Raw genomic sequence first — 24,208 nt, forward strand, 5'->3', positions numbered from 1 at the left:
CCCAGAGGTTTCTTTTTCAGAAAGCTGTGTGATTTTTCTTCAATGGGAAGATCTATATAAAGGGTTTCAATTCTTAAATTTCTTGTAAGTTCATTTTTATAACTATTTCCCCTTAGATCAGCAACTCAGAAGACAGAGTTAGCTTTTTGCAATTAGCAAATATTTTGATGCAATAATGAAGGAGAAACAAAACCTTTACTTTGAATGTAGAGACACTCTAACTTGCTTGGCTTGTGGTATCCTGAAAAATACTGCCTCAAAAATATTGCCCATCGTCTGCACACCTTCCAGATACTACTTTTTGTCATCTTATGTTTAAACTCACGAGTGTTTAAGGTTAATACTTTATGAGTCAACAATCAGAAAAACAGCCCTCCAGCTCATCCTTTTTTTTTTTTCTCTTGCTAAACACTTATTCTGGTTCAAAAATGGAGTGTCTCAGACGCCATGTAAAAAAATGATACCTGTCTTTTTCTTGATGTCTTGTACATTGTTTTAGGAAGCCAGTGAAGGGCATTAAACAGTAATCCTTGTTTACTTTCTTGTATTTTGCCTTAACTGGACCTTACTTCACGTAAAGTAGTTTATAGAGTGAAACTGATTCAATAGCAAAAAATGAGAACAAAATAAAAACACCTCTTCTGCTTGCTAATGGGATTCACTTGGACTAGTCACTGATTTTCCCTGAGCCTCACTTGTCTCAGTTTTAAATAGAGAATTAATACCTGATCTTTCCTACATCAAAAAGTTGTTGTAAGACTCAGATGAGGTAATTATGTATGTGACAGCACTTTATAAATTAAAAAGTTTTTAAAAAATAAGGGGCTTCCCTAGTGGCGCAGTGGTTGAGAATCTGCCTGCCAATGCAGGGGACACGGGTTCGAGCCCTGGTCTGGGAAGATCCCACATGCCGCGGAGCAGCTAGGCCCGTGAGCCACAACTACTGAGCCTGCGCGTCTGGAGCCTGTGCTCCGCAACGGGAGAGGCCACGGCAGTGAGAGGCCCGCACACCGCGATGAAGAGTGGCCCCCGGTTGCGGCAACTAGAGAAAGCCCTCGCACAGAAACTAAGACCCAACACAGCCAAAAATAAATAAATAAATAAATAAATAAGGCTGATGTTCAAGTAGGCATAGACAACACTGTGTAAGGCCACCCTTGTCTGAGCAATTTAACAATTCCCACAAAAGAGAATGCTTAAATGAAAAAATATTTACCTTTACCAGGAATAAAAGAAGTGTACTTTCAAACAACGAAGAGATTACCACTTTTACTTATAAAGAGACATGTTTACAAGATAAGTTTACCCAGTGCCAGTGAGACTAGGCTGAAATTGGGACTCATTCAATGCACGTAGTTGGTAATAATACTTCTGTCAAACAATTTGGTAATATGTTTGTTGAGTCTAAAACATTTCATACCATTTACCCACTTATTTTGTTCACCCAGAATCACTACAAATGCTTTGCAATGTGGCTATTTATAACAGCAAAAAGTGAAAACAAACTAAATGACCAACAATAGAAGAACAGTTCAGCAAATTTTATTATGTTGACACAATGGACAGCCATACAATGATGCCATTAAATTATGCTTTCAGAAATTTTCAATAAGCTAGGGGAAATAGCTCTGAAATATATTATTGGTTGTATTATACATTATGTACCTGTGTATGTGTGAGCATGTTATAAATTAAATAAAAAGGGAAGGATGTAATATTGATATATGGTATCATTTCAAAAAATTTAAACGTGTCAAAAAAAAACACACTTCAACTAGAACTAACACATAAAAATATTAACAGAGTTTGTCTCTGAGTGTTGGCATTACGGGAGCTTTATTGTTCTATTCCTCTTTATAGTTTAGATTTTCTATATTAAGCTTTTTTTTTTTTTTTTTTTTTGCAATCAGAAATTTAGAAATAGTCATCAGGATCATGACATATAATCAGGGTAAAACAAGATGGCTTCATGTCTTAAATCTTTGGCTTACTTAAAAAGAACAATGATAGTTTAAGGACTTTTTGAAATGTAACTGTATCCACTCAGCTTCCACACAACTGGCTCTCTTCTTGACTGTCCCTTACCCAACACACCCAGAGAGCATACAGAATTTCCATGATGCTATTGAGCTTTTTGACAGTCCAAAGACTCTTGCTTTCATGGAAGTCTTGGGAAATGCTGTACTTCTTTAAAAATAAGTCTGGAAAAGTTCCTAGTTTACACATCTTTGCATCTAATTTATATTTCAGAGGAGACAATCTAACTGCAAGCTACCCAGGAGGCTCTCTGCTTTCATGCCTCCCCATGGGAAGAGATCTACCTAAGAGACATGGGTGTTTTGAAGAGATAACACCATTATAGTTTAGCCCCTGGGTGCAAGGTGTCCAATTCAGTCCTACCATATCATTCCTCAGGGGGAAAACACTCACTGGCTATCATAACTGGCATGACATTATAGGCACAGAGGAGAGGGGGAGAGAGGGAGAGAGAGAGAGAGAGAGAGAGAGAGAGATGGCACAAAAAAGAGTCTTTTATCTACTTGTGACATATGTAAACTAGTAGTCCAGAATAAATTCTTCATAATATTCATTGTCTGGTAGTCACACAATTGCACTGAATTCAATGCTGCGTAGTTTATTTTTCTATTTCTGGCTTGAAGCAGAATAGTAATGTGTCTGTGTGTCTTCCAGAAATTCAGAGATTATTTTCAAATTATTTTATTGTCTATTTTGTAGAACATACACATTCAAAAAATAGTGCTACATTAGTCATACTAAGACTCTCGCCAAGAAATCTGTTTAAGTGGTAAGATTATTATAATAAGAAATCTATTAAGAAAATTTGCAATTTCCTGCTTAGGGTTACTAATCAATATCAAATCAATATCCAGTGCCATCAAACCATGGCACTGGAAAGTGGGCCACATCAAGAAATGGAATACTCGATCTCTTCCTGTTCTTAAGGCTCACTCACAGAGACATTTCCACAATGTTCTTTGCCAACTAAGTAAACGGTGGAGACAAAAAGGTGGGTTCAACTCCCAAATTCTAGCGGAATAACAATTAAAGAAGTGATCAGGTTGGACGGCGGGGACAAAGCTGGGATAACTAATGGTACAAAGGAAACATTTTCATTTTGGGTGGACAATGGCAGATCATTAGAGAAGTTTAATGATGACTTTCCAATGTGAAAGAGTTGTTGGGTCTATGATAATCAAATGAGATGCATATAATAGGAAAGACTAATGCAAATAACTGGGGCCAATTAAATGGAGCCAGTAACTCCTTTAATGTAACTTTAAGGACATGGGAGAATTGAAAAGTTTTGCAGTCAGATACCTAAATGTTGGCAGGAGAAAAAAAAAAAAATGGTGGAGGTGGCAGACAGTGAGAAATTTTGTAATTTTCTAAGTGAATTTGGAATGCAACAAAAAGGCCTTTCTGTGCTGGCATAGTAAGTTTTGTTCCAAATGTTTAAAGTTGAGTTTTCAAACCTAAAATCCAGGGGCGGGGGGCAAGGTGGAGATGTAAACAAGAGATAAAGGCTATACGTATGAGAATAAGGAACCGTGGGGAACATGGTGCACCAGGAAAAAGATGCATCCTCCAACTAGAGGGCCAGTCACTACTTGGCTGGAAATTGTCGCCACGCAAAAGCATCACCCTGACATGATTTTTAAGAGAAGCTGAAAAGCAGGAATATACATGAATTTTTATGGTATTTAAAACAGTGGACTGTGGGCCACAGTTTGTAACTTCCAGCTTAAAGATAGAAAAGACATTTCTGAATAACATTTTAGTCATTTAAAAAAATGAGGTAACTGGTATGGAAGAGTGACCGTAATATATTGTTTCATGCAAAAACAGTTGCAATTCAAAATATATCGAGTGGTTCCACCTTGTAAAAAACTGTGTATGCAATTATGGGAGATGCAGAACAAACTATTAGCACAGGTTTGGGAATGGAGAATACCTACATAGATGTATGCTGTTCGCTTTTTCCCAACATGCATCACGTGTGATTACCAAATTTCACTGATTCTAAAATATATTTTTTACATATCACAAGAATACATTTTTTCACATTTCTCAAAATTGAGATGAGTCTTATAATTACAGCTCTCAACAGTACATAAAATAATGGTGTGTTCTACCTTCAATGCATCTTAGATTCAGTAAAATATGGTTGAAAAAGTTAAAAGCACAAAATTTAAAAAGATAATTCATTTAACTCTATTTCTTTGACATCTGATGCCTGAGGAAAATAATCTGGTACTTACGTTTCTCGGAATTTATCTGATTATTTAAAAAACATAATAATAATCAGATAGCAACTGGAAAGTCAGTTACCCTCTTGGTTGACTACACATGATGCCACATCTCTGTATATTGGAATGTATATCTGACATATTTCACTGTTAATTTTAATGGCTGAGGTGTCAAGAATCAAAACCCAAACTCTTCCAGTGACCCACACAATCTCAGGAGCAGATTTTGGTACATATAAAAACTCTTGCTTCTGAAGAAGTTGCTTCACTGATATCTAAGCCACAGTTGAGGAGTGAGGTCCACAGTTGAGGCCCAAACTGTTAAAGACTCTAATTGTCAGAACCTCTCATTACCCCAGAAAGCAAAACGATCTTTATTGCAGGTTTAAGATCAGAGGTATTATGTGCTCCACATGGCTAATGGCATTACGGAGCTGGGCAGTTCCACTCAGCACCAGCCGAAGCATCCACGGGGTCTAGGGTCTGTCATACTGTGAGATGAAATTATGAATAATTCCTAGGAAATACTTAATGAGTAATTTCTTCCCCCTCATATGTGCCATTACAGCCTAGACCCTAAAGAAATTTCTAATAAAAGTGTATTGCATTCTCTTTTCTTCATTAGGAACTACAATATATATGCCACTGGTGTCAGGGGAGTTCAGTATAAATTTGCAATCAGGTACATTGTGCAAGGTATCACAACAGCCAATATGAAAGTACAACACACCCAGATCTAGTGATGTGATGTATTTTTTTTATGCTATAGACCATGAAATTATAGAATCTCCCATAGTTCTGACATATTATTTCTCCTCTTAAATCATTATAATCACCAGCCCCATCTCATGCCTCAATCTCTAAATGATAATGGAAGCAGAAACACAGTATAATCAAGGAAGCTTTCAAGATCCATTTTCAGAAAAATATGATGCTCACCCTCACTAAGTAGAATTCTTCATTAATTAATTGTGTCATTGATGGCATTATGTTACCCACCACCAAGTTTCTGAAAATCTTACTTTATGGCACCATAAAAATCAGAATCTGTGGAAAGTACTATATGAATAAATAGTCATATTATAGTCAAACAGGAACAATGGTCTGAAGAGACTCTTTAAAAATTCCTCAGTCCTCCCTGGTTTTCAGGAAATGGTTCATTCTCCTGTGTCCTGAACGCATGGACTGAATTTTGGCCCCTAGATTTTTCATGAATGATGCCATGGAGAGGCTCATGGGAGGGACACGTACTCGAGACTACACAAGAGGAGGATTGTGTGAACTTCTCCCTCCCCACCCCCTGCATTCTCAACATGACTACCTTAGTCTAGGCTACTATCAGCTCACTCCTCAACTGTGGCTTAGATATCAATGAAGCAAACTCATATAATGCTTCTAGATTAATTACAGAGCAAGAATGGGATACAAATGAGTAGAAGGGTGGTTCCTGGCCACAGCAGGTGTATAATAAATATCTGTTAAATCAGTGATTTTTAGACATTGTAAATATAATACATGCTCATTCGAAGAACAGAGAAAAAAAAGGAAGTGTAATCCTGTTGAATGTCACTCCATCCCATAATCTCTTCCTCCTTTATAGGCACTACTTCCAGTCACATGTACAGTTGTGATTCTGTCCAGTATACACACATACATATGAATATATGCACACCTCATTCTATAACCCGTTTTCATCTCCATAACGAAGGTGACATCTTTCTAAGTATAGAGATCTGCTTCATCAACTGCAGTGGTTGTGTATACTATTCTACATTCTTCATCTGATCCCCTACTGATGTTCGTAACAATTGATTCCAGTGATGCACTATTGTAAACAATGAACAACTTGTACGTTACGAAATACTTGAGCTTTTGTTGGGAGATGAGCTTACCCCCACTTCTGCTCCATCTTCATCGGACCTCCTTTCCCTCTTAAGTATATAAATTTGATCCATCTTTGATGAAATCTTCTCCTGATTGCTCAAAGACACATTCTTTCATAGCGGGTAAGAGCTTTGGTTTTGGAGTTAGACACGTGTGTGGTTGAATCCCAGATCTGCAGTTTACTACCTGGCTGGCCAAACCTCCTTGAGTCTTGGTACCCCAAAGCTCATCACGTTATGGGAGGATTAGAAAATGAGACGCATGTGAAGCATTTAGTGCAGTGCCTGGCACATAGAAATTCTCTCTATTGAAGAGGTTGCTATTGCAGAAGCAGCTTCTACTACAAAATGGCTTGTTAGGGGAGCGGATAATAGCATATTAGAGCAATACCTTAGAAAAAAGTAATTCTTTCACAAAGTAGGAATTAACCCTGTCTGCCAACCACCTGTACCAAAGGATAGTATACCACCAGCTGAATTTGAGGACAATATCCCATGCTAGGAGACTGTAATCATTAATACACAATGAGTGCTATATATATAATTTCCCCCTATTTATTTACTTTTATCCTAATTTACAGTCCAGGAAACTGAGGGTCAATGAGGATTTTTAAATCATATTTGTCTGACTTCTAAGCCACAGCTTTTAATTAAAATGCTAACCTGTTTTCTGTGTTATCAACTTGTAAAAAAGAACACCTTACATGAAAATGTGAAAAAATTGCAAATTTTATATTTATAAAAAGTAAAATGATCACTGTGCTTTGTAAGAACTTTTCAGATGTGTAATTCACATACTGCATAATTCACGCATTTGAGTATTGTGTTTTAAAATTTCCTGTTGAATAGGTTAGTAACTTCATAGTAATGCTCATCCTTTAATACATATTTGTTGATAGCCTACTATGTGACAGGTCTTGTTCTGAGCCCTGGGGATAGGGCGTAATGCTACAAATCAGGGATTATCAACCTCAGCACTATTGGCATTTCGGGCTAGAGAGTTCTTTGTTGTAAGGACTGCCCTGTGCACTGTAGGATATTGAACAGCATCCCTGGTTTCTACCTGCTAGATGCCAGCAGTCCCTTCTCCTTTTGTTGTGATAATCAACGATGTCTCCAGACATTTACAAATGTCCCCTCAGGAGCAAAATCATCCCTGCTAAGAACCACCACTCTAAACCATATGGTCAAGCTCCACACAGGCTCAAGGAGGCTTGGTTATGATCACACTTTCCATACCTTGCTTTGATTTAAACTTATGTATACAAATTACACACACGTTTACTTATATATATATATCCTTGCATCCACCATAGCACCAAATGCAGCCTTGGTCCCCTCACTGACTACGTAAATATTTGTTGACTCAAACGGCATTGTGGTTTTGTAGTCAGTTCTCTATCAAGTGGTTCAAATCACTACTTTATTGCACAACCTGTGGTATATACATTAGACAAGATATTTACAGCCTACAATAATCTCAGAAATGAAAAAAAAATTACATTTCTTACTCTGTATAGTTTGTGCTATATCCCACACCAGTGAATTTATTTATCGTTACACTTTAAATATTTGTATTAGAATGTGTCTGTAGACCTCCCCTAGTCAGCATTCATGCAGAAGAAATGATGAACGATTCAATGATTCAAAAAATAAAAGCTACTTTCTCAGGATAAATTTTCTTGTCCAGATGCTGGATGGCACTGATTGATGCCCGCCTGCTGTCACTGTTTAGACAGCTCAAAATTTAAGGCCATTCTGTGGCCTCTGCCATGTCATTCCTAGTTCTAAATTCCTGAACAGATGCCATTTCACTTACATGGTTGTGCCGTCTGTCTTCAGAAACCTCTACTTCCCTTACTGCCCACAATTCATGGCCATCTTTTTCTCTGACTCTGTGTAGTCAAAGGAGTAGAATGTGGCCAGAAATGGTTGCTACATCCCTGTTTAACTTAAGGCCAAATGATAAAAGCCCAGAAGGAAAACCCCTTTTAAAGTGTGGCAAAGGAAAACTCCTTTTAAAGTGTGGCAAAGGAAAAGTACATTATTCATTATTGGCTAGTTGGAAAGGTCCCTTGTGGTATTTTACACAACTCTTTGAGTACCCAGATTATCGCACACCCAGTGCACAGGATTCCCATTTGACATACTTGATAGTAATTCCTATCTGGAAATTACACAAGAACTATAATGAGACACAATTACCCAACAGCTACTTGCCTAAATGATTGCATTAGTGAGGTGTAAATCAATAAATGGTGATTAATGAGGTTACATTTCATTTGTGTTAATTCAGTGGTGCTCAATAAAATAAACCTTGGTTGCTTATACTAGTTAAAATAGAAACGTAGCCATAAAAATGTTTCTTTTTCTTGTTTTACTAACGCTCTCTTTTATGATTTGTCTAGTTGTCTGGGTTTCGTTTGTTTTTTGTTTTGTTCTGTTTTTGCCTTAGCAACCCAGAAAGGAAAAGAACAATGATTATTAAAAGGTAGGAATGTGCCATACTGAGATCACGCCACGGTCCTTCACTGCAATCAAATAGGTAAAGGTATACTAATAAGAATGCCTGGCTTCACTGAGCACCGGCTATGTGTAAGACACTGTTCAAAGACCTTGGCATGCACTGTGTCCTTCAATTCTCACAACAGCCATCTGAGGTCATGTGAAAGGCACTCCACTGCATCAAGTCATTATAGAAAAGAAAATGAAAACCACAAGATGATATTCCAACCTGTCAGAATGGCTAAAATTTTTTTAAAAAGGCAATGCTAACCATCATTGGTGATACGGTGAAATGACTAGAAGTCTCCTATGCTGTTAGTGGGAGAATAATTTGGTATAACCACAGTGGAAAGTCGTTTAGCAGATTTACTAAAGTGAAATCCGGAGAAAACCATAATTCGAAAAGATACACGCATGCCAATGTTCATTGCAGCACTACTGACAATAGCCAAGACACGGAAGCAATCTAAATGTCCATTGACAGAGGAATGGATAAAGAAGATGTGGTGTATATATACAATGGAGTATTACTCAGCCATCAAAAAGAATGAAATAATTCCATTTGCAGCAACATGGATGGACCCAGAGATGATCATACTAAGTGCACTAAGTCAGACAAAGACAAATATCATATGATATCGCTTATATGTGGAATCTAAAAAAAATGATACAAATGAACTTATTTACAAAACAAAAACAGACTCACATACTTAGAAAACAAACTTACGGTTACCAAAGGGGAAAGGTGCAGGCGGGAGGGATAAATTAGGAGTTTGGGATTAACATATACACACTACTCTATATAAAACGGATAAACAAGGACCTACTGTATAGCACAGAGAACTTTATTCAATATTCTGCAATGACCTATATGGGAAAGAATCCAAGAAAGAGTGGATATATGTATATATAAAATTGAGTCACTTTACTGTACACCTGAAACTAATACAACATTGGAAATCAACTATACTCCAATAAAAATTTTAAAAAAGAAAGAAAACAAAAGAAAAAATGGAATGGCAGAGAGAGTTCATTCATTTCTCAAGCAACCCTTTTACAGGTTAAATTTTAATCTAGATTTGAATTGCTTTACAAATATAACATTGATTAAACATGAGAAAATCAAGAACAAAAGAAAGAATAAAATAAATCCCCAGTAATCCAAGGTATGCAAACCAAATTCATTTCTTAAGTACACTTTTACACACACATACACACAATTTCTTAAGCCCTCCAGGCTTTCTAAAAATTTTAGCATGATGGATATCTTGGAGTTAATTGAAGAAATAGTTTAAAATGCACATTGATACACGCTGGGAGCCAAAAAAAATGATAGTGACACCAGTGGCTTAGAATTTCAAAGCATGTTATAAGACAATACTTCCTATGTTCTATACATACACCAGTGGAAAATACCATTCTCTTCACCCAAGGTACTACTTATGATTATTGCATGACAGCCTAGAAAGTTAGCATCTAATTTAAAATTTTATTTAACTTTATCCTACATGATTATTCTTATAAAAACTTGTTTTCATTTGTTTTAAAGAATTCTGCTTTGCCAGAGTGAAGTTACTAGGTAGTGCTGTATATGTACAAGAAATTTTAGCCTCAGTTATTAGTAGATTTATTAACTGCATCTTACATTACATGACCAGAGACTATCCCATACTTTGACAAACCATTTAGAGGAAAACCTTGAAACAGCTGTTCATACATGATAACATGAATAGTATGTCATATACTAACATTTAAAAAATTTGTCTCATGTTGCTTAGATTTTAAGGTTCCTGAAAATCTGGATCGTGAGAGTCTGTTTCTGAGTAGGATGTAGTAGGTTACTGCAGATGGGTATTTGCACTGACAATGAGACAAAGCTGGATAAATTGCAATAGTCATGTTTTTACAGGCATCGGAAAGCAACAAAGACCAGATTGACTACAGTGTAAGTGAGAGGAGAACCAGTAGGTGGTGAGTTGATGAGTGAGATGAGCGTTGGTGCTTTTCCTGGGGGTATTTGTCACACTGGGCACAGGATGAGATCTTGGTGCAAGCAGATGGTCATTACAGAAAGAAGGAGAAAGAGCAAAGTTTTTAGTGGTATCGTGAAGCCAGAATAATAAAGTTTGGAGACTTGAGGGCTTTCAACCAGACAGTCCATTTCTATCAATACATGAACTGATCAATCTAAGGTTGTGTGAAAGGCTAAAGAAATAGACTAAAAGATTCCAGAAGGGAGAATGAAAAATTCCACAATCTTGCAGACTTAGGAAACAAAGACCTTCTGGGGGAGAAGGCCTGAAAACAAATTGAGCAACACATGAGAAACCTTAAAGGAGGGATGAATTAGCACCAAAGATTTGCAGTTAATGTTACTTGGGTCCGTTTACTGATTCTAGATTCATCTGAAGCTGAGGGGCAAGGGGAACGAGAAACTATGATTTTTTGATATTTGTGTGGGACTGACACCTAGGGTTGGACACTTAGAGGCCTCCACTATGTGGCCTTAATACATTTACTCAATGTTGAAGCTGCATGAGGTAAACGATCAAAGAGCTAAACTGAAGCTGAGGTTGGAAAAGTTACAGCTCAGTCCCAATACAGCACAATCCCTGATTTCATTTAGCCAATCAGCCCTTCACACTATCGGCTTCAGCAGAGGAAAGAGGAGAATTCCTTTGCGGAAGTTGACAATGCTTGAAGTCTCTACAGTATTTTATACACAATGTCTTACATACAGTCAAAAATGCTTCAACAGAATAAGTGGAATGGCCAAAACCAACAACCAAGCGCAAACACAGACAACAGAAACAAACCCACAGATAATCCGGATGCTGACATTAGCCAACCAAGTCTTTAAAATAGCTATGATTAATGTGCTCAAAGAAATAGAGAAAAAGACGGACAAAATAAAGGATGGAGAAATACAAAACACATATTTGATTCTATAAAAACCGACTCAAATGAAGAGTTTAGCATTAAAAATACAACATCTGAATTTAGGAACTTGGAGGAGGGGTTTAACAAAGCAGAAGATAGGATCGGTAAACTAATGACAGGTCAGTAAAAGACATTCCATCTGAAACTCAGCAAGAATAAAGGATGGAAAGAAGAAAAAAGAGCAAAAGAGACATGTAAGACAGTCAAGAGTACTATCATATGTGGAACTGGTCCCAGAAGGGGAGGAAAAAGACAACGGAAAAGTTCCCAAACAAATAAAAGACTTCAACATAAGTATGCAAGAAGCTTAGAGAACCCTACACACATTTAAAAAATCCAATAGATTGCAAGAATCAGGGAGGGCAGGATCATATTTCAGCCAGCCTTGTATCTTGTGAGATGGGGGGGGTCCAAGCACAGAAAAGATGCTTAAAAAACCTTTGTTGAAGTAATTACTTCCTGCACAGGTTCACACTATTTCCATTATTTTTTCAAATATTTCTGTAGAAACTTCACAACATGATTAAACCTATGAATCAATTACCTCCTAGAATTGTGAATGTTCTTATGAAAAGGGACCTTAGGAATCCTCTAGTAAATAGTTTCAAATTGAACTTTGCTGATTCCCAAGGCTTTGATTTAGCTCCATTAAAGAGGGCCATAATGGGAAAGAAAGACATTGTACAGAAGAGCTCTGAGCCACCCATCCCTGCTTTATACAAAGTTTCCCTGCTTTTATCTGTTTTACTGGTTTGCACTCACAATTCATTTGAAAAAAAAAATTCTTCATATAAAAAATGATTGTAGAATCATGAATCTATTACACGCCCCCCACCCCTTTATATAACAGACAATAAAACTGAAGGCTGGAGAGACAATGTGACCTTCTCAAGGTTACATTGCTAATTAATGGCAGAACAGGGACCAGACGAAATGTCTCCTGAGTTCTGTGTTCATGGCCTTTTCTAATACATCACACCTCTTCTCCTCATCCAAGAATTTATGCAAAAAAGGGTGCTTTTGCAAAATAATCATTAAGACCATCGTACTTTCTACCTTGTTATTTGAATATTTGTTCTGAACTATAAACCCATTATTTTACTTTCACTGCAAAACAGACAATTTCATCTCACTGTTCCTTCCACTCTTTTTCTCTATTTCCATAATCTCTGTCTCTTTTTATCCTCCACGTTATCTTATACTTGCTTGAATGATGTGGCCATACCTTGTACCATATGGATATGGTTATGGCCATCTTAGTTCATGGTAATATTATACTTCCTGATCTCATTTTTAGTTTCAAGTCTAGCTCAAGACCTACTTATTCTAAACCTTTTCTGAAAGCATCATAGGGTGGTCATTTGTCACTTAAAATTTCCCCAGCATTAAACATTTTTTTTTGTATTTGCCCTTATACTGTCTTAAAAATAACAACTATTTTCAAAAATTAATTACATAGGCACAATAAATAATTGGACAAAATTCAAAATTTACAGAAGGATACAGAGTGATAAAAAAGTTGTCATCCCATCTCTGTTCTCTACACAACAAATTCATCTCTTCAGGGATAACAAGTATTCTTGTGTGCACCTGTAGTGATAGTCTATGCATATGGAAGCATATTTGTATTTTACTGTTTTTGTTTTTACATAAGTGGGAGCACACTACAACACTGATCTGCACCTTGCTGTTTTCATTTAACAATATTCTTAGATGTAACTCCATATTTGTACTCAAAGAGATGCTTCGTTTTTCTAATGGCTGCATAGTACTCCACTGTGTGAATGTACTGAAATACATTCACCGCGTCCTCTACACTTAGGTTGTTTCCATGATTTCCCATGATTTTTATATAGCAAGCAGTGCTGCAGTAAGTAACCTGCATTTTGCCCATATGTGAGAATGCCTTAGAAATGAAATAATGTGCATTTTTGGGATAGATATTGCTAAATTGTTTTCCAAGCAGATCATAAATTATCTTCTACTCTTACAATGCTTATAACAAGTTATACTTAAACCCTTGCGAACAAGTTAGTCATAAAACTTTAAAAATTTCTACCAGTATGCTAAATGGTATCTCATTAACTTGCCTTTATCTCATAAATGCTCACCTACGAGCATTTCTCAAACATTTTAGTGCCAACTGTATTTCCTTTTCTTTTGTCCATTTTCCTATTATGTTGTATATTTTAAATTAATTTGTAAGAATATTATATCGATTAAAATTTAGTCCTTTACTGTGATATGAATAAGAAAAATATTTGTCTTTTGACATTTTTATGATATTCTTTTGCTGTGTGGATTTTTTTCACGTTTATGCAACAGATTTTATCATTTTTAAATGTGGATTCTGAGGTTTTGATCACACATAGAAAGGCCTTCCTCTCTCTGATACTAAGATTCTATAAATATTTTTAAAAGTCCTTGTTTTCTTTACTATGTTAATGGTTTCATTTTGCAAATTTTAATCTGATCAATCTAGAATTTATTTTGCTGTAAGCTATGAGGTAGGGATACAGCTTTATTTTTTTCCAGACACTATACTGAATTTTAAGCGATTTTGTCTATTTTACCATAACTTTTCTAACAGGATGTAACTTAAGGTCAGAGACCTTTTTTTCTTTTTTTAAATAATTGGCACAATACCGAGCATGAATTTATCTCCCAGTAAATACTTATAAAACTGAAATGATAAAGGCTGCACAGTACTATAATAATAATATACATATTATACATAGTACCATAATAATCACCTTCAATAAAATATGTGGATGTTAGATCAATGTCATCTTCTATTTCTTCCTTTTTTAAGCTCAAATGAATAATCTAATTGATTCAATTTCTTTTTTTCTTTCTAGCTTATACTGTTGGAATACCTATTTTCATATACAAATTGCCTTCTCAAATGTGAATAATGCACTTTAATTTGTATTTGTTATTTTCTCATCAGTGTTATATATTTTTAACACAGAACGTAAGTCACTGTCAATAGCTTGTAAAAATTAGTCAAAAACTGGAAAGTCAATATAGGACAAAGCAAATCACATAAATTCTCTTAGAAAATGTAGAAAACATTTTTTGTTTTATTTCCATGCTCCTGTTAAATCCTCAGTATTCTCTCCGATATGTATACTATAAGGTGGGGTTTGGAAACCACATTAAAAAGCAAACTTTATGCGTTAGATGAATAATAAAGAAATTGTAGTAAACAAAATAGGCTGTAATTAGGAAAATGGCTACAGGAGTTAAAAAAGAAATGGTAGTGACCATAAGTTACTCAAGCCCCAGACAGCAGACCCAACACCCATCAATATTTTATGTATGTTTTATTTGCCTATTTATTCCACAGTTCAATAAAAATTACACGTTGCTATGGAAACATGAAAAATCACAGATACCTGCTCCACTTAGAGGTATGACTTTACACTTCCTTAATGAAACACACATATCATAGGGGCTTAAGCCTTGTATTTGGTCATAATTTTTGGAAAGTGAAATTTGTTATAGAATGATCAGTTATTTTTGGTATTTGTACTGATTTAGCCAAAGTGCTAGAAATATTCCATAAAAAATAAAACATAAAAAAGCGTACATCTACAACAAGGTAAGTAAAATCTCTGTCTTTCTCAAAAGTCTGAAGATTTTTCTTTCTTCACACTTTTAAACATCGTCTCTGGGGCAAGGCCCACCTGTGGGTCACAAAAGATTCTTTTTAAAAGGAATAGAGACTGATAGTTTGTTTTTATTCTTACAAGGGACCAGAAGGGCAACTGTAAAAAACATAAAGCCCCACCCTTCTTGAGCAGACATATTTAAACTCTGTGGTATTTTCAGAATCCATTCCAAGGGGACTAAAAATTCCACACCAAGATTTCCTGGTACCTGCCACTGGTGCAACCAGTACCTAGTGATGTCTGCACAAGTGTCAGAGAGGTGGAGAAATCCTTCAAATCTGTTAAATGTGGAATAAAGAGGAGAATAACTTGAATTAAATTCCTGTCCCCCCTTGAAATAGACTCTGACTGTGCCTCTGTACCTGGCCCTGATTTTTGCATGAAAATATTCCTTTTGTCCCTATCTGGTGCTAGCCTTCAAAAAGGAACAGGGTTTAAAAAGCAGGAAATAATGTGAGATTTTAAGCAAACAGTTCAATATTCTTTTAGAATGCTCTCTGTATTCAAAAGCACTTTGATTTATATCTTTAGGAGTCTTTGAAACTGTACCTCTTTTAAAAGACCATCCCTGATTTTGGGTCTTTGTTCCTTTATGAGCTTTGTCCCTGATTTCTAATATAGAGACCCGAGAGGCATGTTGTTAAAGGAAGGAAAAATAATTTTTAAAAAGCCTGGCAAACTGTGTTAAATATGCTTTTGAAAATTAAGTTTAATATAAAGTTCAGTATAACCATCGCCATTGAACGTATTGTCTGTGCCAAATAACTCTTCCAATAAAAATATCCTTTGTTTTCCTGTAATATAATTAAAAGTGAGACCAAAAGGGCAGCAATAAATCAAGGTGCACAAAAGCAGAAAAATATTATAATTAATATTTAACATAAGTTTTGATTGCTTTTAGAGTAAGTATTAAAAATATCAATTAGAATATATATTCAAAGTTTTCTTCCTTTCCCATTACACAGTGGAAGGGGCTACAAACCAAATAATACACAGTCCCTAATTAAATAAAAGACTGCAATTGAATTGAGAGTTTCTGCTGATGTCATACATAACGAGAGCACAGCTCGAGGTATGAATGAATGGCAGCCGAACCCTGAGAATGAATTACAATGTTAGCATTCAATCAGGGACTAGGTATTGTTATTTGTAATAGATGTAAAATGATTATTATTATTTTTAAATACAGACAAAGGGAAGGAAATTTGAATTCAAAAATCTGAGACTAGGAGGCAAAAAGATTAGAAAGTATGTGGTTAAAGTGAATACACTGTACTGGAAAATGAAATGTACAAATTTACCAGTGAATAATTGCTTTATATATTACATATGGATAAATAGCTAGGTATAACCATATCCATATCTATGTGGGGATAGATGTGTGTCGAAAGCCTCTAAATAGAATAAGACTTTCAGTTTGCAGGCACCTATTTTAAAATATTAAAAAGAAACATGATATAATGAAAGGGTAAAACGGTATATATTTAACTTATCTAAGATTGGGCATAAAATGCTATGATTTACAGCCTCCACCAGAACCTATCAAAGACTCTCTTTTAGAGTCTTATTTTCAGAGGCACATTTTAATCTCTACATATGGGGAATTAAGCATGTAAAGCCAATATGGCCGATTATTTATTGTTGAGTACTGACAACATGCTTGACTCGGCATAAGGCAGAGAAAATAACCCTAAGGGGTTTCAAACTAAAGCAGACAATGAGTTCTACCTCTTCTCTCTTTTCCCTCCTCCTACTTCTTAACTCAGATATCACTATCACACAAGTGTTCAAGAATGTCATTCCCAGTCTTTCTACCTTTTCCTTCGCCCCCAGTTTTTCTGGCCACTCCTTCTGTCTTATTGCCATGTGAATAAAATTAGACTATAGTCAGTATAAGATGCATACCACTCTAGAATGAAAGTGTGGAAATTGTACTTAAAGCACCAAGACAGACAGAAAGTCTGAACGTTTTGAGGGAAACAAGTAGGACCAGGGAGTTGTGAAAAAATTTCAGAAAAGAAAATTAATATGTCAAGACACAGATCGATAAAAATGAGGAAAAGTAATACAACAAAGGGATAATTCTATAGAAAAACTCCATTAGTTCTGTAGAACCAGTGTTTCCTTGTTGTAATATACATCAGTTGAAAATATTACCAGTGTAACAACTTGGCTAGCTGTGTTCAGTTATCTGTCAATGTCACCAATATGGAAAAGAGCCAGTAATAAGGAAGTAAGCAAAGGTTCCTGAGTAGTCAAATGCTCTACTGTAACTGAGTAGTGAAATTCATGCCGTTATGTTCTCAAACTTTAATGTGCAAGACAATCACCTTGAATAGCTGTTGAGAACAGACTCTAGACTTTAACAGTTCTCATAACTATGTGACCTTGGATATGTTTCCTACCCTCTCCACACTTCCGTGTCTATAAAATGAGATCATAATAGTCCCCCCCCATAATAGCCTAAGGTTTATATTAATGTATGTGGAGCTTTAGAGCAGTGTCTAGTCCATAGTAATCATTAAATAAATGTTAATTATTTATTATTATTAAATGATGAAGGAAATGAAGTGGACTCCCTTTGGTTTACCTTTACTGGTTTACAACAAAATTTATTTTGAAATAATTTCAGACTTACACAATAACTGCAAAAAAGCCCAAGAACTTCCCCTCTCCTTTATCCTGCTTCTCTTAGTGGTGCCAGCTCACATAACCATAGTACAATGATCAAAATCAGGAAATTAACATAACACAATACTATTCACTAATCTAGAAATTTTATTCAAATCTTGCCAATTGTCCCACTGATGCTGTTTTTTCTCATCCAGGATCCCCCACTGTATTCAGTTGTCATGTCTCCTTAATCTCTCCCAATCTGGGATAGTTCTCCAGTCTTCTCTATCTTTCATGACCTAGACATTTTGAAGAGTCTAGTGAGAATTTCTTTTTTGTTTACTTGTTTTTGAAGTATAGTTGAGTTACAATATTGTGTTAGTTTCAAGCGTACAACATACTGATTCAGTTATTTTTTAGATTATATTCCATTATAGGTTATTATAAGATATTGAATATAATTCTCTGTGCTATACAGTAAGTCTTTGTTGCTTATCTATTTTATGTATAGTAGTTTGTACCTGTTAATCTCATAATCCTAATTTGCCCCTCTCCTCCCCTTTGGTAACCATAGATTTGTTTTCTATGTCTGTGAGTCTGCTTCTGTTTTGTATACAGATTCACTTGTATTATTTTTTAGATTCCACATATAAATGATAACATACGGTATTTGTCTTTCTGTTTGACTTACTTCATTAAGCATAATATTCTCTAGGTCCACCCATGTTGCTGCAAATTGTAATATATGATTCTTTTTTATGGCTGAGTAATATTCCAGTGTGTGTGTGTCTGTGTCTGTGTGTGTGTGTGTGATATATATTCAATATAGATTACATCTTCTTAACTCAATCATCTGCTGATGGACACTTGGGTGGTTTCCATGTCTTGACTATTGTAAATAATGCTGGTATGAATATTGCAGCACATGTATCTTTTCAAATTAGAATTTCCATTTTTTCCAGATATATACCCAGAAGAGAGATTGCTACATCATATGGTAGCTCTATTTTTAGTTTTTAAAGGAACCTCCATACTGTTTTCCATAGTGGCTGCACCAATTTACATTCCCACCAACAGTGCAAGAGGGTTCCCCTTCCTCCACACCCTCTCCAGCGTTTATTATGTAGACTTTTTGATGATAGATATCCTGACAGGTGCAAGGTGATACCTCACTGTGGTTTTGATTTGCATTTCTCTAATAAGTAGCAATGTTCAGTACCTTTCTGTGGGCCTGTTGGCTATCTGTATGTCCTTTTTGGAAAAATATCTATTTAGGTCTTCACCCATTTTTTGATTGGGTCGCTTGTTTTCTCAAAATTGAGTTGTATAAGCTGTTTGCGTATTTTGGATATTAACCCTTTGTCAGTCACATTGTTTGCAAATATTTTCTCCCATTCCATAGGTTGTCTTTTTGTTTTGTTGATGGCTTCCTTTGCTGTGCAAAAGCTTTTAAGTTTGATTAGGTCCCATTTGTTTATTATTGCTTTTATTTCTTTTGCCTTGGGAGACTGATCTTAGAAAATATCGCTACAACTTATGTCAGAGAACGCTTTGCCTATGTTCTCTTCTTTGAGTTTTATGGTGCCATGTCTTACATTTCGGTCTTTAAACCATGTTGAGTTTGTTTCTGTATATGGTACGAGGGAGTGTCCTAATTTTGTTGATTTACACGGAGCTGTCCGGCTTTCCCAACACCACTTGCTGAAGAGACTGTCTTTTCTCCATTGTATATTCTTGCCTCCTTTGTCATAGATTAACTGACTGTAGGTGCGTGGGATTAGGATTTCTTTACACGAGTTTCCTATTGCTGCTGTGACAAATTACCACAAATTTAGTGGCTTAAAACATCAAATTTATTACCTTACAGTTCTATGGGTCAGAAGCCCCAGATGAGTCCTAGAGGGCCAAATCGAGGTGTCAGCAGGGCTGTGTTCCTACCGGAGGCTCGCGAAGAGAATCTATTCCTCGTCTTTTCCAGCCTCTAGAGGCTGCCCACGTTGCTTGGCATATGGTTGTACATCACTGTAACTGTGCCTCTGGGATCACGTCTCCATCTCTGACTCTGACCTCCTGCCTACCTCGTATAAGACTGTGATTAAGTTAGCCCACCTGGGTGATCCAGAACACTCCTCCCATATCAAGATTCTTAACGTAAGCATATGTGCGATATCCCTTTGCCACGTAAAGTGACACATTCACAGGTTCCAGGGATAAGGATGGGGGCATTTTGCGGGCACCATTATTCCATCTACCTCAGTCGCTATTGAATTTTTCTGATATCTGTTCATGTTTAAAATCAAGGTATGCATGTTTTGGCATGACAACAGAATGGGGTGGTGTCCTTCTCTCAGTACATTTTGCTGCTTTGCTTTTGTAAAAAAAAGAGACAACTAAGAAAGATATACAATCCCTTCCTCCACCATTCTAAAACTGAAAAAGCTTTGAAAATCCTTTTTTTTTCCTCCCGCAAGTTTTGCATAAACTCATTTGGCAGCAAAATGTGACCCAAGTCAATAGAAGCCTATTTATAGGTTTTATTTATTCCACTTAGTGAAAGAATATTCATATATATATTTTTTGCAGAATCATTAATGTGTTTGATTATAAGATGGCTGCCCCCAGCCCTGCTTGGGGGTGGGAGTGTTATATAATGTAGAGTTTTGCACTGAATTACTTTTGTAAAATCTGAAGAATTCTAAAACATATATTGCCTCAAGGGTTTCATGTATAGATAATGAACCTGTATATTTTACCACAATTTAAATAAGAAGATCTTTGTTGCAAAGAAACTATATCATATATCCCTATGACTTAGAATGTTGACTTTTGTCTGCTTGAAAAAATGCAACAAAAAGAATATACATATGATGTTCAAATGGTAAGAACTAAGTGAACTGCTAAAACAACTTTTGTAATTGGTATCCTCTTCACATTGAGAAACTGATTACTACCTCAAAAAAAAAGGTACCAAATTCTAAGAGTTTTCTTATCTTGGTCATGTTTTATTCCAAATGAAACTACCAAGTCACAAATATCTCTGCACATTTTCTCAGCTTCAGATACTATACACAAGGATATATCATATAATCCACTATTTTAGTGACTTGATGGTTTCATTTGGAAAAACAATTATGACCGCCATAATATATATTGTAGATATATGTCATAATTCAGTTTTGACAGAATTTCCAATAATTTTAAAAGCTGAATTTTTGTCCCCATTCCTCTGAATCAGCAAAGGCCAATTTAAATGAAAAGTTAAAATTAAATACTTAATATTTTTCCAAGTTTTAAAAAAAATTTGTGGAGTCAATAATTTCTATTCTATTAATCCTAAAATGCAACTTTGAAGAAGATTAAAGGTAATTTCATAGAAATATTAAAAATCATAAGACCGAATTGAAAAAAAAACATTTTTCAGAAAATATCACTTCTATTGTATTTTACTTTCCTTCCTCAGGCCTTGAATCAGCCATATTTCCCTAAGAAGACCTACTTTCTTTTAATAGGAAATAGTATTTCAGGACCATAATGCTACTCATTGTTTCTAGACCTTTCCAGTAGAGCCAGGAAATACTATATATATATTTATGTACACACACATGCACGCGTGCACACACACACATAGAGATAATGGTTAAAATAGAATGCCTTATGATTTCATACTGATATTTTCAGTTCAAATTCAGGGTCACAGATTTTTCTTAACCACTGGTATATTATATCTTACATGCTGAGAATCCTGGTTCTCAAGGACACAGGGAATGATAGAATTAGCACTATCTCACAATTACTCATTGTTTTTATCTTATATTACAAACACAACTATCTTAGAATAATTATTCAATACCATCACAAATTGCATTCCTGAAAACAGTTAAGTATTTTTTTTGTAATCACTCTCCTGTTCTTCATCATTTCTTTTAGAACTGTACTATGTCTACGTGGAAAAAGCATGTAAGCTTAGTTATATATACATCCACAAAAGTCCTCTGTTGATGTCTGGTCATTTCGGTTGTCAGAAACTCCCTCAACTCTGCACAGATTCCACTAACAGGCAGATATGGTGGCTTCTGTTGTTCTGTCCTCATCCTATTGCACTTTGGGACTCATGGTGCTATCTTGTCACTTTATCTTATTGCCAACACTGTCTACAGGGTTCTCGTATGGCTCTCGAGTGGCTCTGTTGATTCTATGCAGGGATTGAGGGACATCTAAAATGTTCCACACGACAGTTGCCATCTTTCCAAAATTCTGTCCTAAAGGTTTTTGATGCATTATTTCACTTAAGTTTCACAAGCCTAGAAATCAGTCTTTCTTTAAAAAAAGAAATCAGTTTTAATGCCTCCATTTTACAATAATAAAAACAGAAGTATCAAAAATGATAAATACTTGTCTAAGATCAAAGAGCTAGTTGCTGATGGAAATCCATTTGAACTCAGGTCTATCTGACTCATGTGTCCATACTCTTCGCCCAATGCCACACAGCAATAATTTCATAGATAGCATAAACATTTCCTTAATATCAGATAAACTAGAGCCTTGTGACTTCTAAATAAAATAAACTATCAAAGGAAAATTTCAATGCACTTCAAGTTGTAACAATCTTACCTTATACCAAAAAACACTGCGAGTAGAGTCATACATGCACAGCATTTTCTTTTAGTAATTTTGTATAATCACCAAAGAAATTTCAATTGGATTATTTTTAAAAAACTCCTTCATGAATGCTCTACGTTACCAGTCAATGGACTGATTTCAGCAAGTCTTTACTAAAGACTAAGAATACGCAACATCATTTGTGGACAGAGCACAAGACAAATGGTTGGAATTCCTAAGTTTCATTCTTGATTCTGTCATCAGCGTACTGTGTGGCCTCCTGAAAGCCCCTTTAGTCATATGATTATAGACTCCTTCAACACTGACATTAATTCACTCCTGCAAAGTTAGTCTCTGGTATCTAATGTCCTTCGACATCATCTTGAGAAAATAGTTGTAGCAAATACGATAAGAGGCACATAATGGATTATGTATCGATGACATGAAGGAGGCATGCATAATAAGGAATGGAAAATAAATTCGAAGCAAGTAGGACAATACGGGGATTGTTTCATCCTTTTCAAGAAGGAAAAAAGGCATTTTTATTTTCAAAAAGCCATTCATGGACAAGAGTTTCATCAATAAACTAATTTCTCTGATTGCGTTGGTTGGAATCTGAGATGGATTTTTATACATGAGAAACTTCCACGGAAAATAGCCTGTTTTCAGCTTCAAACCTGTGGCTTGGCAATAAAAGTGCCAAAGAAAACCCCAGGTTACTGAGGAGGAATCAGTTTGAGACATACATATATTTGGATATTTGCTTACTATGAGCTGGACACTGGATTACATGTTGAGATGCTCAAAGTAAAACCGTAGGGACAGCAGAGAGTGGTGGGAATTCTTGGGCACTTTGGCTTCAAAGTCTTGAATTTTCATGCAGCTGCTCTGTGTATATGTAATGAGAGTTAAAAGGTAAGTCCACGTTCTGAAATCTTTTCCTTCCCCCTCTCACTCTCAGAAACATATTCCTTGAAGTCTGTTTAGAAACAAATTTAGAATTATTGTGTAATGCTTTTATTACTAACATCTGTCTACGCCAAGTTCTATAGATTATGGAAACAAATAAATCTCTCTGGTTCAGATTCTTTCAAAATGACTCAAAACCTTTATCACACTTGGGGATTTTCTATGTATTCACCAGGAGGAGACATGGAGAAGGAAACAGCCTTCTTAAGAGACACCTAAAGACAGGTGCAAAGCTTTAGAGAAAGCAAAGGAGCCAGGAATCATTTGAACTGTGCCCTTAACTCAGACGATCTGGTTACCTAGCCATCCTTAACTATCCTTCATTGTGAGCTGACATTTTAGAGGGAATTTCACCTAATAGAATGGAAGTTTCAAAGTGTTTTTTTTTTAAAATGGGAGAGGGAAAAAACCAGTAATAGAATCACTTCACTTCATGAACAGGGCAAACCATGTTAATTCATTGTAATCTGAGGCTAATTATGTGTGGATGACACTGAAGAGTAGTAATTATTTTACATCCCAATCACAGTGTCTTGAAGCTATAAGACAAGCAGGGAGGAATATAACCTATACTAAGACTTCTAAATGATTCACTCACACAGTTTAGAGCCCCTTTGAGGCCACTTTTCAGGATCTAAAAGTTTAGATGTTCTTGGGTTGAAGTGTGGTAGGGACGCATGGGGGGATAAGACATTCTCCTAACCCCTCCCCACCCCTCAAAATCTGTCCCATCCCTTTGCACCCTGGCATTTCTCCT

The 24,208-nt window shown here is 35.8% G+C and overlaps 1 long non-coding RNA gene across 1 annotated transcript in view; it reads right to left on the reverse strand.

The window, feature by feature from the left end:
- LOC309607563 overlaps nt 1-24,208 on the reverse strand; it is a 736,883-nt gene that overhangs the window by 225,320 nt on the left and 487,355 nt on the right. Inside the window, exon 6 of the long non-coding RNA XR_014232447.1 lies at nt 23,251-23,370. This is a non-coding gene — a long non-coding RNA (uncharacterized lncRNA). The remainder of the gene's footprint in view (nt 1-23,250; nt 23,371-24,208) is intronic.

Source organism: Balaenoptera borealis (genome assembly GCF_965194805.1).
Source record: "Balaenoptera borealis genome assembly, chromosome: 12".
Lineage (NCBI taxonomy): Eukaryota > Metazoa > Chordata > Mammalia > Artiodactyla > Balaenopteridae > Balaenoptera > Balaenoptera borealis.